Consider the following 12,604-nt stretch of genomic DNA (forward strand, 5'->3'; position numbering starts at 1 on the left):
TTCCCTCTAGTCTTACACTGCTAAATTAGGGACGGCTAGCGCAGATAGCCTTCGTGTAGCTTTGCGCGAAATTCAAAACAAACAAACCATAAGCTTTCATCATAAACCGTCAGAGGGATGATGTTTTCATCAAACTGATCATGTCAAAAGAAGCGCGTGTTAATTCGATAATGTAGAAATGTCTGAATACAATTTGCATGATTTCGATCTCTATTATTTCTATGAGGAGATGTTACCGAACTGATATTTTGTCTCGACAAGCGATCGATGGCCAGAATAAATCTGTGGATAAATTCAACTTAATAATTAGAAAATGACTAAAATACAAACAAAACAAACGTTGATGACTTGGAAGAAGTCACACTATGTAACATCAACCTCTACGAAGGATTACGTGAGAGAAAAAAGCGCATATATAATGACGGTCATGCATTACATAGTGTCATAGCCACATACATTCAAAGGCAAACAGCCAATTCACGTATGAAAGGACACCATAAATTTGTAAAGTTTCCCTTATGTGTCGCGCAACTCACTAATGAAAGTCATGAGTCATTAAGTCTGGGTTTGCTCACTTGCATAAATCTGTCGCTCGCCTTTACAGGCGACTCTAAACTAATTTGTTTAATGGATAAGAGTAGAAAATAGACATTTATAGATATATAAGTGTAACAGTAGAGAAATAGACAGATAGGAGCACTGGGAGAAGTATAGAGAGAATAACGAATGCCCATATAAAGAGAAAAATGAACAAAGCGTCACACTGATTAAAATGCTAGGAAATGCGTAAAGATGATTCCAGAATCTTGTAATAGATACTTAAATACTGCTATGAAGCGTGAGGATGATTCCAGAAACTTGTAATAGATACTTAAATACTGCTATGAATTCTTAAACCAAGTAGATTTGGAGGAAAGTGAGTATGTATCATAATTACTGAGGTGGCAGTCATCGTATGTTCATTGCGAATAGAATTTACTGATGCTAATTCATGAACTTTACAAAGATACATAATGGATAACTTATTTGTGTTAAACAAGGGAATCAACAACACTTTGGAATTTGTTGGACCAAAAATAAAATTGAAAATGAAGTCAAAGGAAGAAATTGAAACTGAATTGAAACTTTGAAATAACCTGAATTTTTAATATGTAACATAAGATGTACTGGATCTGTATAACAAATCATACTTTCACAAATAACTGAAGAAATTGCAACTTATTAGAGCTACATAAAAAATCTGAGAAGTCTTTTATGAAATTATAACATTGAATTTCTGTCAAAAAAAAAAAGAGTTCTTACAATTAATCAAAACAGACGATAAATGCACTGATCAATTAATAAGGTTATTAAAAGTGATGTAAGGAATTATGGCATCCTCTAGTATCACAGCCAATATATGTAAAGCTCGAATAATGAATGAGAACACTGCGTTTATATAGTATTTCATACTAAATATACGGTTCTGGAAAGAATGTTAACTTATTGTTTCTAGTCATTCATGATGTCAGAAAAACACGTAGGTTCAAGAAGCCTTAATATAAAATGATAAAAATCCTGTAACCCGAGCACTTTCGAAATGTACACCTTTCGAAAGCGCTCGGGTTATAGGATTTTTATCCTTTTATTGTTTCTAGTATCACACGTTATCTAAACGGTTCTAATAATGAATCATAATTTATTGTTTCTAGTATCACAAGCTATCCATAAGGTTTGAAAAATGATTCGTAACTTAGTGTTTGTAGTATTACAACATAACTGAACGGTTCTGACAATGAATAATAATTTATTGTTTCTAGTATGACGGCCTACCTATACGGATCTAATGATGACTCATAATTTATTGTTTCTAGTATGACAGCCTACCTATACGGATTTAATGATGACTCATAATTTATTGTTTCTAGTACGAAAGTCTACCTATACGGATCTAATGATGACTCATAACTTATTGTTTCTAGTATGACGGCCTACCTATACGGATCTAATGATGACTCATAACTTATTGTTTCTAGTATGACGGCCTACCTATACGGATCTAATGATGACTCATAATTTATTGTTTCTAGTATGACAGCCTACCTATACGGATCTAATGATGACTCATAATTTATTGTTTCTAGTATGACAGCCTACCTATACGGATCTAATGATGACTCATAATTTATTGTTTCTAGCATCACGGCCTATCTATAAGGTTCTAATAATGAATCAGAATTTAGTGCTTCTAGCATTATTACGTTTTTTTATGAATAGTAGCTTAGTGTTATAATAATGAATCACAATTCAGTGTTTCTATTATCATTGTGTATATTTACGTTTTTAATAGTGAATCATAACTTAGTGTTTTCAGTATCACAATCTAAATATACGAGTCTAATAATGAATGATACCTTAATATTTCATGTATCACATGCTAACTACATGGTTCTAATAATGAGTTATAACTTAGTGTTTCTAATATCATAGCCTAATTATACTGTTCTAATAACGAATCATAATTTAGTGTTTCTAGTGTCACAGGCTACCTATACTGTTATAATTATGAATAATAATTTAGTGTTTCTAGTATCACAGAACACTTTTACTGTTCTAATAACGAATCATAATTTAGTGTTTCTAGTATCACAGCCTATTTAAATAGATGAACATTGAGATTAGAGGTAGATCAAAACATTTTCTTATACAATAGGGTCAAGTTTGTTTGTAGTATATTAAAGTATTTTACCAGTGTTATATATGGCGACTCGTTAAAGCTTTAGATAAACAGTGTAGCGGTATTAGAAATAAACGATTTTATAACACCAAATTGCTTAAACCATTTGAAGTTTTGTACTGTCAGTTAGAATTTGTGTTTCAGTGGAACGTTCTTGAAAATGTAAAACGAAAGAATTTGGTGTTATAAGGTCTTTTATTTCATATATTAAAATGGTTTATATACACTAGTATGAACTACAGAAATTAAATAATTTAGTGGTGTTCTTGTTTTTATGACCTTGGAAATATATATTACGTTAGAGATCACGGAAATAATTCATCAATTTAACAGGTTATCTAGAGAGTTTATCTTTAATAATCTACACATAACTTGAAATATCCATGTCAAGTAAAGACCTATCCAAGACATATTTGATTTTTAACCTAAACACTGGTTATCACTCTATTACTCACTAACTTGTAATTTTCAATGTTACCTTAATACCTTTACTACTTTAGTTCAAACTGGTGTTATGAGATATCAGTTTGCTCTGGTGTATGCCTTTTAGGCTAGCTTCTGGAAATCTTATACTTTTATATACACATTCATATAAATACATTTATGTGTACATATATATATATATATATATAAGTGTTTAATACTATATAATAAATCTAAGTCGATTAACATGTTTTGAGGTTTCATAATACACATACATTATAATTCCTTAAAAATCCTTAACGACCTTAGATTTAAGTAACAACTAGTTTAGTAAATTGCCCAGAAAAAAATGAAAGAAAAAGTGAAAACAAACGAAAATCGTATTCTCTTATCCCTTGTGATTTTATATGTTAGAACAGTTTTTGTATTATTTGGTGAAGATAAGTTCTTCTGAATGATAAAATATACGGGTTACTGCAATAATATTGAAAGTTAACAATACAACTGTAGCTCAGAAAATTCATTGAGTAAAGAAATATCGCGCAAACATATAGGACAGGTTAAAACTAATAGTTTAGCAACATAAACCTCTGATAATGAAAATACACTAAGCACATTGATACAACACAAACAAGTAGAACAGTTTAAAATTAGCAGTGTAGCAACAGATACCTCTAAAAACAGAAAATAAACTAAGCACATTGATGACATACTGTGCGACAATTGACAGTTAACAGTACATCAACAGATTATTAGATTAACGAGAAATAATAACTATGCAAAATTACAGAAACACGTACGAAATATATTAAACTGTTTCACAATAGTGATGGTGTATCTCATCACAAACAGAAATTTCTATCAGTTTTCTTGACTGGATCGATTCACAAAGTATAGAAAAATATCAGAACTGTACTTTGAAAGCTGTTTAAGTACTGAATCTGTTATAAGTCAAACTCAGCTACAGCATTGAATGCGGCTAAACGAAACATTTTGCCACAGCAGATTTATGTATGAAGTAGGTGAATGACGCCAAAGCATTCGTAAGCGTTCAAATAATATATATATATTTAGGAACATAAACACTTTCCTAACATGTTTTATAGCAGGAGATTTACACGATAAACGCAGATAGTGTCTGTCGCTTACTGAAGAAAACAACATCAACCAAACTTGTGGCTCCCGTTAAGACTAGTCAAATACACTGACAGTCATAAAACTGTTGCACCCACCTTCTGCATCATATAATCCGGAGAAAACTGGCGGTTGTAATATGCTTCAAAAACAGCATCTGACGATGTCATTGGTGATGTTACAGCTGTCATCAACCGACGACTTGGTAGTTGTTTTGAGAAATTTGCATCTTGATCTGAAGCAGACATATTGCGTCCAAATTTTGATACGAGCATCAATTGGACAGTGTCTACATCCTACTGCAAGCAAATGTGGTCTGTGTGGTTGTAGACGGACAATAGTGCGCACGTGTATATATATTGAAGCAAAGGGGTAATTCATTCCCCTTAAACACACACACACACACACACGGCCAAACAATATAAATCCATGCATCTACATCTATAGGTATGAGGTCTACACGAGCGTCTGTGTACGCTACCTGGGGTGAATGGCAACTCGAGCACATTTTTGACCAATGAAAGCTACGGAGCCAAGCGTCACATTCTGTGAGATGAACAGTAGAAGTTTATGACGAGAGAAAAAAGAAAAATGTAAAAACCAAAACCCGTGCGTGAGGCGTGGGTTCAGTGACTGGCCGATAAAGACTGCTGCCACGATTTTGGGGATTCCCCTTCCTTCCTGTTGTCGCACCCCATCTTCAGTTCAGTAATTTACAACAGACTCACAATTATATGTTTGATTCTTTGCCACGAATGTGAAACTTAGGTAGTTTTTAAATAAGATACAAGCAGTTAAAATGCAAATGAGCACTGGTGCAATACCAGTAGTACATATAAAAATCAACACCTGTACGACAACAGCAGCTATATTTGTACGATGCCACAAGTTAAATACAAAAATGAACAATTTTACAATACCAGGAATCATATCTGAACAAGAAAGTTTGTATAATACGAACACGGACATTTGTAGAATATCAGCAGTTTTATGAAAACATGAACTTTTTTATAAAACTTGCAGTTATATCTGATCATGAACGTTTGTCTGATACTGCTAGTTAAACAGAGATATGAACATTTGTACGACAGCAGCTGCTATAGTTACTTTACACAATATCAGTAGTTTCATGTAAACATGAATATTTGTATGATACCAGTAGTCGCATATAAACTTGTAAATATGTATGATACTAGTAAATTCGCATGATCACAACAGCTAAATGTAAACAGTTATATCATTTAGTCATGAAAGATCGGTCAAGATAACAATACTATCTAAAAATTAGACAAAATAATAAAGTTATTGAAACCAGTGAGAATAAAACATAAAAATATCAAATACTGAGCGGCAAACTGCTATCCCTAGCTCAGTTAATCTAACAGAAAAGTAGAACCAAACATAACACAATGAATTTCATCTATTCTTCTCGGCTATCATATACAATTGTGTAGATGTATAATTATTCTATTACTATAATTCAACATCCTTTCCAGAGAGTCAATCACAGTGAATATAATGACACATTTCGGATCAATAACCATTAAGGTTTGTTTTACTCTTAAATTAATATAAAATTGTTTTATTTTGTGGCCACAGATTTGATTTATATGCGGATTGCAGTATTTATTTCAACGCAACATTTCATAGCCTTGTTTGTGTGTTTTATGTTATCACAGAAAATTAGTGACTGAAGGAGTTATGAAAGAACTGCGGTAGCATCATTATCAACACATTTATATGTCATACTATAAAGTACTGACCAGGCTAGTTTGTATTTCCTTCACTAAAAGTGTGGATTGGATTAAGATTGAGATTTAGATATGACTTGCATGTAGGAATTATTCTTTTTGGAAGACAGAAGAGAGGAAAAAAAGTCCTCATTATAAGAACAAGAAATATTCATGGACTTCCAGATCTTCGTTACGTAATATAAACTTTAAAAGGTAGGTAAATAATAAACATTATAGAGACTTGGGTTGCAAGTGTTTCTTGTAGTCAGAATACAGCAGTGATTGGCTAGACGACGGTGTCGCTATTAGTAATTGAGGAATAGGAACAGATTTGGGCTGCTAGTATTCCGTGTAGTCAGAATATAGTACGATTGGCTTGATAACAATGTTGCTATTAGTAATTGTGGAATAGAAACAGATTTGGGCTGCTAGTGTTCCGTGTAGTCAGAATACAGTAGTGATTGGCTTGATAACGATGTTGCTATTAGTAATGGTGGAATAGAAACAGATTTGGGCTGCCAGTGTTTCGTGTAGTCAGAATACAGTAGTGATTGGCTTGATAACGATGTTGCTATTAGTAATGGTGGAATAGAAACAAATTTGAGCTGCCAGTGTTCCTTCTAGTCAGAATACAGTAGCGATTGGCTTGATAACGATGTTGCTATTAGTAATGGTGGAATAGAAACAGATTTTGGCTGCCAGTGTTCCATCTAGTCAGAATACAGTAGTGAATGGCTTGATAACATGTTGCTACTAGTAATGGTGGAAAGGGAATTTTCATTACCCGAGAATACTCTAGAAGAACAAAGGCAATTAATAAACTCATGTGAGTAGCATGTTAACATCATAGATATTTAATAACCATTTGTTCCCAGAGTACATGCTGTACATCAAAAACCAAGTTCCAATTTATGTTAGTTAGGTAGGTTCATCGCTACCTGGTTTTTCCTTAGAATCTATGGAACTGCTGAAGCTGCAGTTTCAGATCTGTCATTTGAATAATATCAAAACCATAAATATATATATATATGGATGTATTTCGCTCGTATTCAGAAAGTGCACATGACTGTAACTTTAATCCTGGTGGTTTGAATCACTAGTTTCACATCTTCATAAAAGTTGCTTATATAATCTCCTCTCTCGTTTACAGGATTTATATTCCGAGTAACAAAATCCGACAAATGCTCTTTCATTCACTGTATGCCCAAGTATTGTATTAAAAGAGATTTGAAGAAATAAGCTCTATTTAAATGTCAAAGGTTGCACACTTACATCTTAACAGAGATGGATTAAGCAAATGCATTCGAACTGTCTTATGTGGATTTCAATGTTTTTCGTAAACAGAACGAATGAACAATTTAAAAACACAGTCTTACCAAGTATACTGTGACGCACGAATAAGATGTGTGGTAAAAGCTTTGCCACCTTTTCAAGCTAGACTCACAGCCTAAAGTTTTACTAATTCAATATCTTTATATCGATTCAGTCATAATCGTGCGTATTTAGGGGTTGCAAGTAGAAGCGTTCGAAACATGTGGATCATTCCCACAAACCTCAAGTCTCTTGAATAACTCTAACCCTTATTTCCAATATACTAACGACTGTGTGAATGCAGTATGAAACTAGTAAGCCTCGGATTGTATGTTTTTGTTTTTAATGTAACCTATAGTATAACAATTCGTGTGTTAATCGCTATGCAGGAGTCTTGCTGTTATAAATAGAGGGAAAATTGAGTCACAAACAATAATCAAAGAGATTTTCATGACTTGTTAAGTTTACGATTGCTTTCATACTATTTCCATTTTGATGTTTCAATCTGATCTCATTAAAGTATTTTCAATACAGTTAATTATTGAGGTAGTGAAACAAAGATATCCATAAACGAATAAAACACTTTAAAATGAATCATGAAAATGTCCTGTTGAGTCAGAATTGACGCAAAAAGTAATTTCCCTGAATGAACCTAATCAAATAGCATTAGTACCTAGAAAACAAGAAAAAAAATAACCTTGTTTCCCATTTAAGTAAAAAACAATTATACACAAATAACGTTGTAGGGACCAATACAACTGGTACCTATAAGATATCAAATCCTGTTTTCCATTTAAGTGAGGAAAATGTTGCATAAAAATTACCAATCTTTTGAAGGGACCGTTACAGGCGATTCGTATAACAAAAAGTGCTACCCAGGAAAACAAATTGTGGTGTTTTGTAACTTGCTAAGCATTACAAGATGCATACAAGTCAATTCTCTTCAAGAAAACGACATAACTACCAACATGATGCTCAATAAAATAAAAAACCCTTTCGTTCAAAATGCTGAGAAAAATAATAAAATATTAAATGATTACTCTTAAAACTCTAGCAGAAATATTAAGAGATAGATATTTTAATCGTTTACCACTACATCTGTTGGTCTTTCAACATATCAACATATACACAACTGCGATAGATAACAACTATCGCTGGTATTTATGTAACCGCGGTGGTTTTCTGATACAACTCTTCTTCAAAAGGTCATCAACTTCGTAAAGGTCACATGGCATACGGGTATCATAAATCAATACTTGTACTTCAGTATAGTAAAGACATAATCATATACCGAACAATGTAGCAAGTGTGTAAATGTCTGTGGAAACATAATCCTGGACAAAGTTGTGAGTGTGTAATTGGCTGTGGAAATACAATCCTGGAGAATGTTGTGAGTATGTAATTGGTTAAGGAAATATAATTTTGCACAATATTATGAGTGCGTAATTGGCTGCAAAAATGTAATATTGGAAGCTGTTGTAAGTGTACAATAATCTAATGAAATATAATAATTACTGGGAGAAATGGTAAGTGTATAGTTAATTTACCATTAAAGTATGTATTAAAAAATCAGCCACTCTTTCGTTATCTTGATTAATTCTTTTAGGGACATGTTAAAGTCTAAATCTGACAAATTTCAATGCATCACTTGAAATATCTTGACGATACCAACAAGTTTTGGGTGATTATTGATTTAAAATCCTCAATTCATTTCAGCTTTTTTCTTCTATTTAAAATATGGCCTGGACACTCGACTCATTGTCTGAGGGTCGCGAGATCGAATCTCGTCCCCAAATATGCTCGCTCTTCTAGCTGTGGAGCACACAGTCAATATGACAGTCAATCTCACTATTCGTGGGTAAAAAGTAACCCACGAATTAGCAGAAGGTAGTCTTGACTAGCTGCTTTCTCTTTAGTCTATAACTTCAAAATTAAGGACGTCTAGCACAGATAGCCCTCGAGTAGCATTTGCGCGAAATTCAAAACGAACAAACAAATTTATTACAAATTAATTTTAAGTCGCCTTGTTATGTTTCCAATGATTTTTGTTTATTGGGTAGGCATTTTAAATATAATTTTGGTTCGCAACATAATGTGATTATGAAATATTATCTCCTTTTCCGAAAAAAAAGGCGAACACACAAACATTCAAAGATCTGAATTATATCTTTCAAAAGCAGTGCAGATAACAAACTTCTAATATCAAGCGTTATCATTAAACTATCAGTTTTATTAAAATGACATTTCTCAGGACAAATAATTATAGTTTTATATATTTACTCTACTTATACACTAGTGTCACACCTTTCCAGACTTCACCCCCATTGCTAACAGTGTTTCGTCGAAAATGAGCTATCCTTTTTGAAACCAAAACAAACTAGATATTAATAATCCAACTGCCTCTTTACAATATTGGACCAGGTATGGTATAGTGGTTAGGGAACTCGACTCGTAACCTGCAGGTCGCGAGAACAAACCCGTTGTCGAACATCCTCGCCCTATCAACTGTGAAGGCGTTATAATTGCGGTCAATCCCACTATTCATTGGTGAAGAGTAGCCCAAGAGTTTGCAGCTGCCTTTCACTAAGTGTATCACTTTAAAATTAGAGATGGCTAGTGCAGAGAGCCCTTGAGTAGCTTTGTTCAAAATTCAACAAATAAACAAACAAAATTTAAAAGATCAACGATCTTATAGCACGTACAGTCCAAATTAATCCTTTCATAGCCTTTGTATTATTTTTATATGCATAGAATTTATTCTGAATTTATAGAATAAAACAACATTTAAACTATGTAAAAAGAAATTATAAGAATTTGCAAAAGGTATTCTTGTAGAATATTTTGACTAAATACAAGTACTTGTAATGTGGAATAACTTGATTTGGAATCTGCATTTCTAAATATTGATTACCGAAACTCGTCAGCGAGATTAGAGGTGATTATTTATTATATTTCAAGTAAGAATTCTAGCTTTGGTTTAAAAGTACTGAAGCCCATCAAACAACATTCGATGTGTTTTTTTTATATTATGTTTTCCTAAATAAGGATTCCAAATTAAATATAAAATCATTCAAGCTCATCAACAAGATCCAAAGTGATCATTTTTGTATTTTAGCCCAATACCAATGCATTAATACCAATAATTTAAGTTTGTATAGATACTTTAATAAAAATGAATAGCAACAATAACTTTTTTTAATAAATATATCACATCAACTACTATCAATTGTAAATATGAATTCGACAAAATGTGATGTTTAATTTAATCCACTTTACCTAATTTGATATTTTTGTATGTTTGCAACCCTTTAATTGTGAAAATAATGTTTAAATGTTTTAATTTGATTTATCTTTATTTAGTTAAATTATAGAAACATTTGAAGATTAAATATTTTTAGAGTATATGTTGTTAGTTTTTGTGTATTAAACATGTACGAAATGCACTCACCATTTAAAGTTCAGAAAAAAGTAACTTAACTGACGTTGTTTAGAATAACATCTTCAGGACGGAGGCTTCATAAAAAGTATAATATCTTGTATAAACGTGTTTTGTGTCAACATTTTTGCGCATAGCTAAACAAAAAGCTATGTGTGCATAAATGTACTTAGTTTTGAGCTTTAGAGCTTTTAGACTAAAGAGAAAGCAGCTGGTAAACAGCACCACTGACAAATCTTTAGCTACTCTCATCTGGCGGAATAATGGAATTTGAAAGTTACTCACAGCCCCAAAGTACGGAAAAACGTTTTGGCGGCAACAAAAAACTCTTGCATTCTTTTACTTGATAATATTAGCACACACTATCAATAATAACTCTTAAGTAACTTTTTAAGAAAAGCTTACCCTAAATAGGCTTGTGCAATACAAGCGGAAAACATGGAAAATATTCAAATTTCGTGAAGTTATTTTGATTTGTAAACCATATCAACAAATATCAAATAATGTTCATGATAAAACTTAAAAGAATGGTCGATATTACAGCAACGGTTTATGATGGTTACATTGTTGGAAAAATGTAACTGACAAAAATACGACTTACTCTTGATGAAATACCTGTCTTCCGAAAGTTAATATTTTCCTCTCAAATATGAAGAATAATCCTATGAACAACAAATGTTGTGTCTAATCTAACAATACAAATACATGAGGAACAGTATAGTTTCTTATTTAAGAAAACTTGAAACAGAGAAATATTTTTGCATTTTAAATCAAGGAGCAAACAACAACTGATTACTTTCTGAAAATACAAAGAAATGGTTAAAACCGTTGTTATGAGAGAAAAATGATTAATTGATCAACGCTCAAACAACCTCATTGTTGGTTTGACCGAAACGTTGAACATTTAACCTTCTATTTTCTCTATCGATCTTAACCATTTATTTGTACTTGTGAGGTTTATCAGTTGTATAGATTCGTTTGTTTGTTTACATTATTTATCACTGTCTTCTGGACAGAATAAAACTTTGCCTTTTATCATTGCTTATATAAACTACAAACTGTGAAACCTATAAAAGAAAATATAGTAAACTCATTGCTCTAGAAAGAAAAATACGTTTCTCTGCCAACTAAGAAAGTAATTTCAGGAAAAGGTTCTGATTTTATCATTAACCAAGTGTAGATTATAATATGTTTGTATCACTAAAGTCTACATTAAATTTTACTTGAAACAAAAAATCTCTAATAACATAATATCAAAACTGTCAGCGATTCATCGATTTTAGTCTTGAAAAATCATAAATTAAATACTTTTATGAAATTCTAAAAATAAAAGAAACGTTTATAAGTAGATGAAAGTAATGTTTAATACGATTATTAGTTTTGAAATGCTAAACTGAATTGTAGGCTTAAACAAGTCTTTAATAGTTTGTTGTTTAAGAGAAACGTAATATCAATAGAGGTTATTTAGGGAATAATTGCAAGCAAAAACTTTTCATCTACTGCAAAGAATTTTATGTATAGGAAAAAAAAAAAAAATAAAAATAAATAATTAAAGCTACCAGACAATATTAATAATAAAAACAATCTAAAAATTAGGAATAATTAAAGCTACCAGACAATATTAATAATAAAAACAATCTAAAAATTAGGAATAATTAAAGCTACCAGACAATATTAATAATAAAAACAATCTAAAAATTAGGAATAATTAAACAATATTAATAATTAAAACAATCTAAAAATTAGGAATAATTAAAGCTACCAGACAATATTAATAATAAAAACAATCTAAAAATCAGGAATAATTAAAGCTACCTGACAATATTAATAATAAAAACAATCTAAAAATTA

The 12,604-nt window shown here is 31.6% G+C and overlaps 1 protein-coding gene and 1 long non-coding RNA gene across 4 annotated transcripts in view; one reads left to right on the forward strand and one right to left on the reverse strand.

Moving 5' to 3' along the window:
- The window catches only part of LOC106459506 (zinc finger protein rotund-like), a 168,318-nt gene that overhangs the window by 49,796 nt on the left and 105,918 nt on the right, over positions 1-12,604 (reverse strand). The gene's annotated exons all lie outside the window — the stretch shown is intronic.
- Positions 6,207-12,604, forward strand: part of LOC111085790 — an 11,012-nt gene continuing 4,614 nt past the window's right edge. The window contains exons 1-2 of the long non-coding RNA XR_002610581.1: positions 6,207-6,219; positions 10,405-10,411. This is a non-coding gene — a long non-coding RNA (uncharacterized LOC111085790). The remainder of the gene's footprint in view (positions 6,220-10,404; positions 10,412-12,604) is intronic.

Source organism: Limulus polyphemus, unplaced genomic scaffold (assembly GCF_000517525.1).
Source record: "Limulus polyphemus unplaced genomic scaffold, Limulus_polyphemus-2.1.2 Scaffold619, whole genome shotgun sequence".
NCBI classification, from domain to species: domain Eukaryota; kingdom Metazoa; phylum Arthropoda; class Merostomata; order Xiphosura; family Limulidae; genus Limulus; species Limulus polyphemus.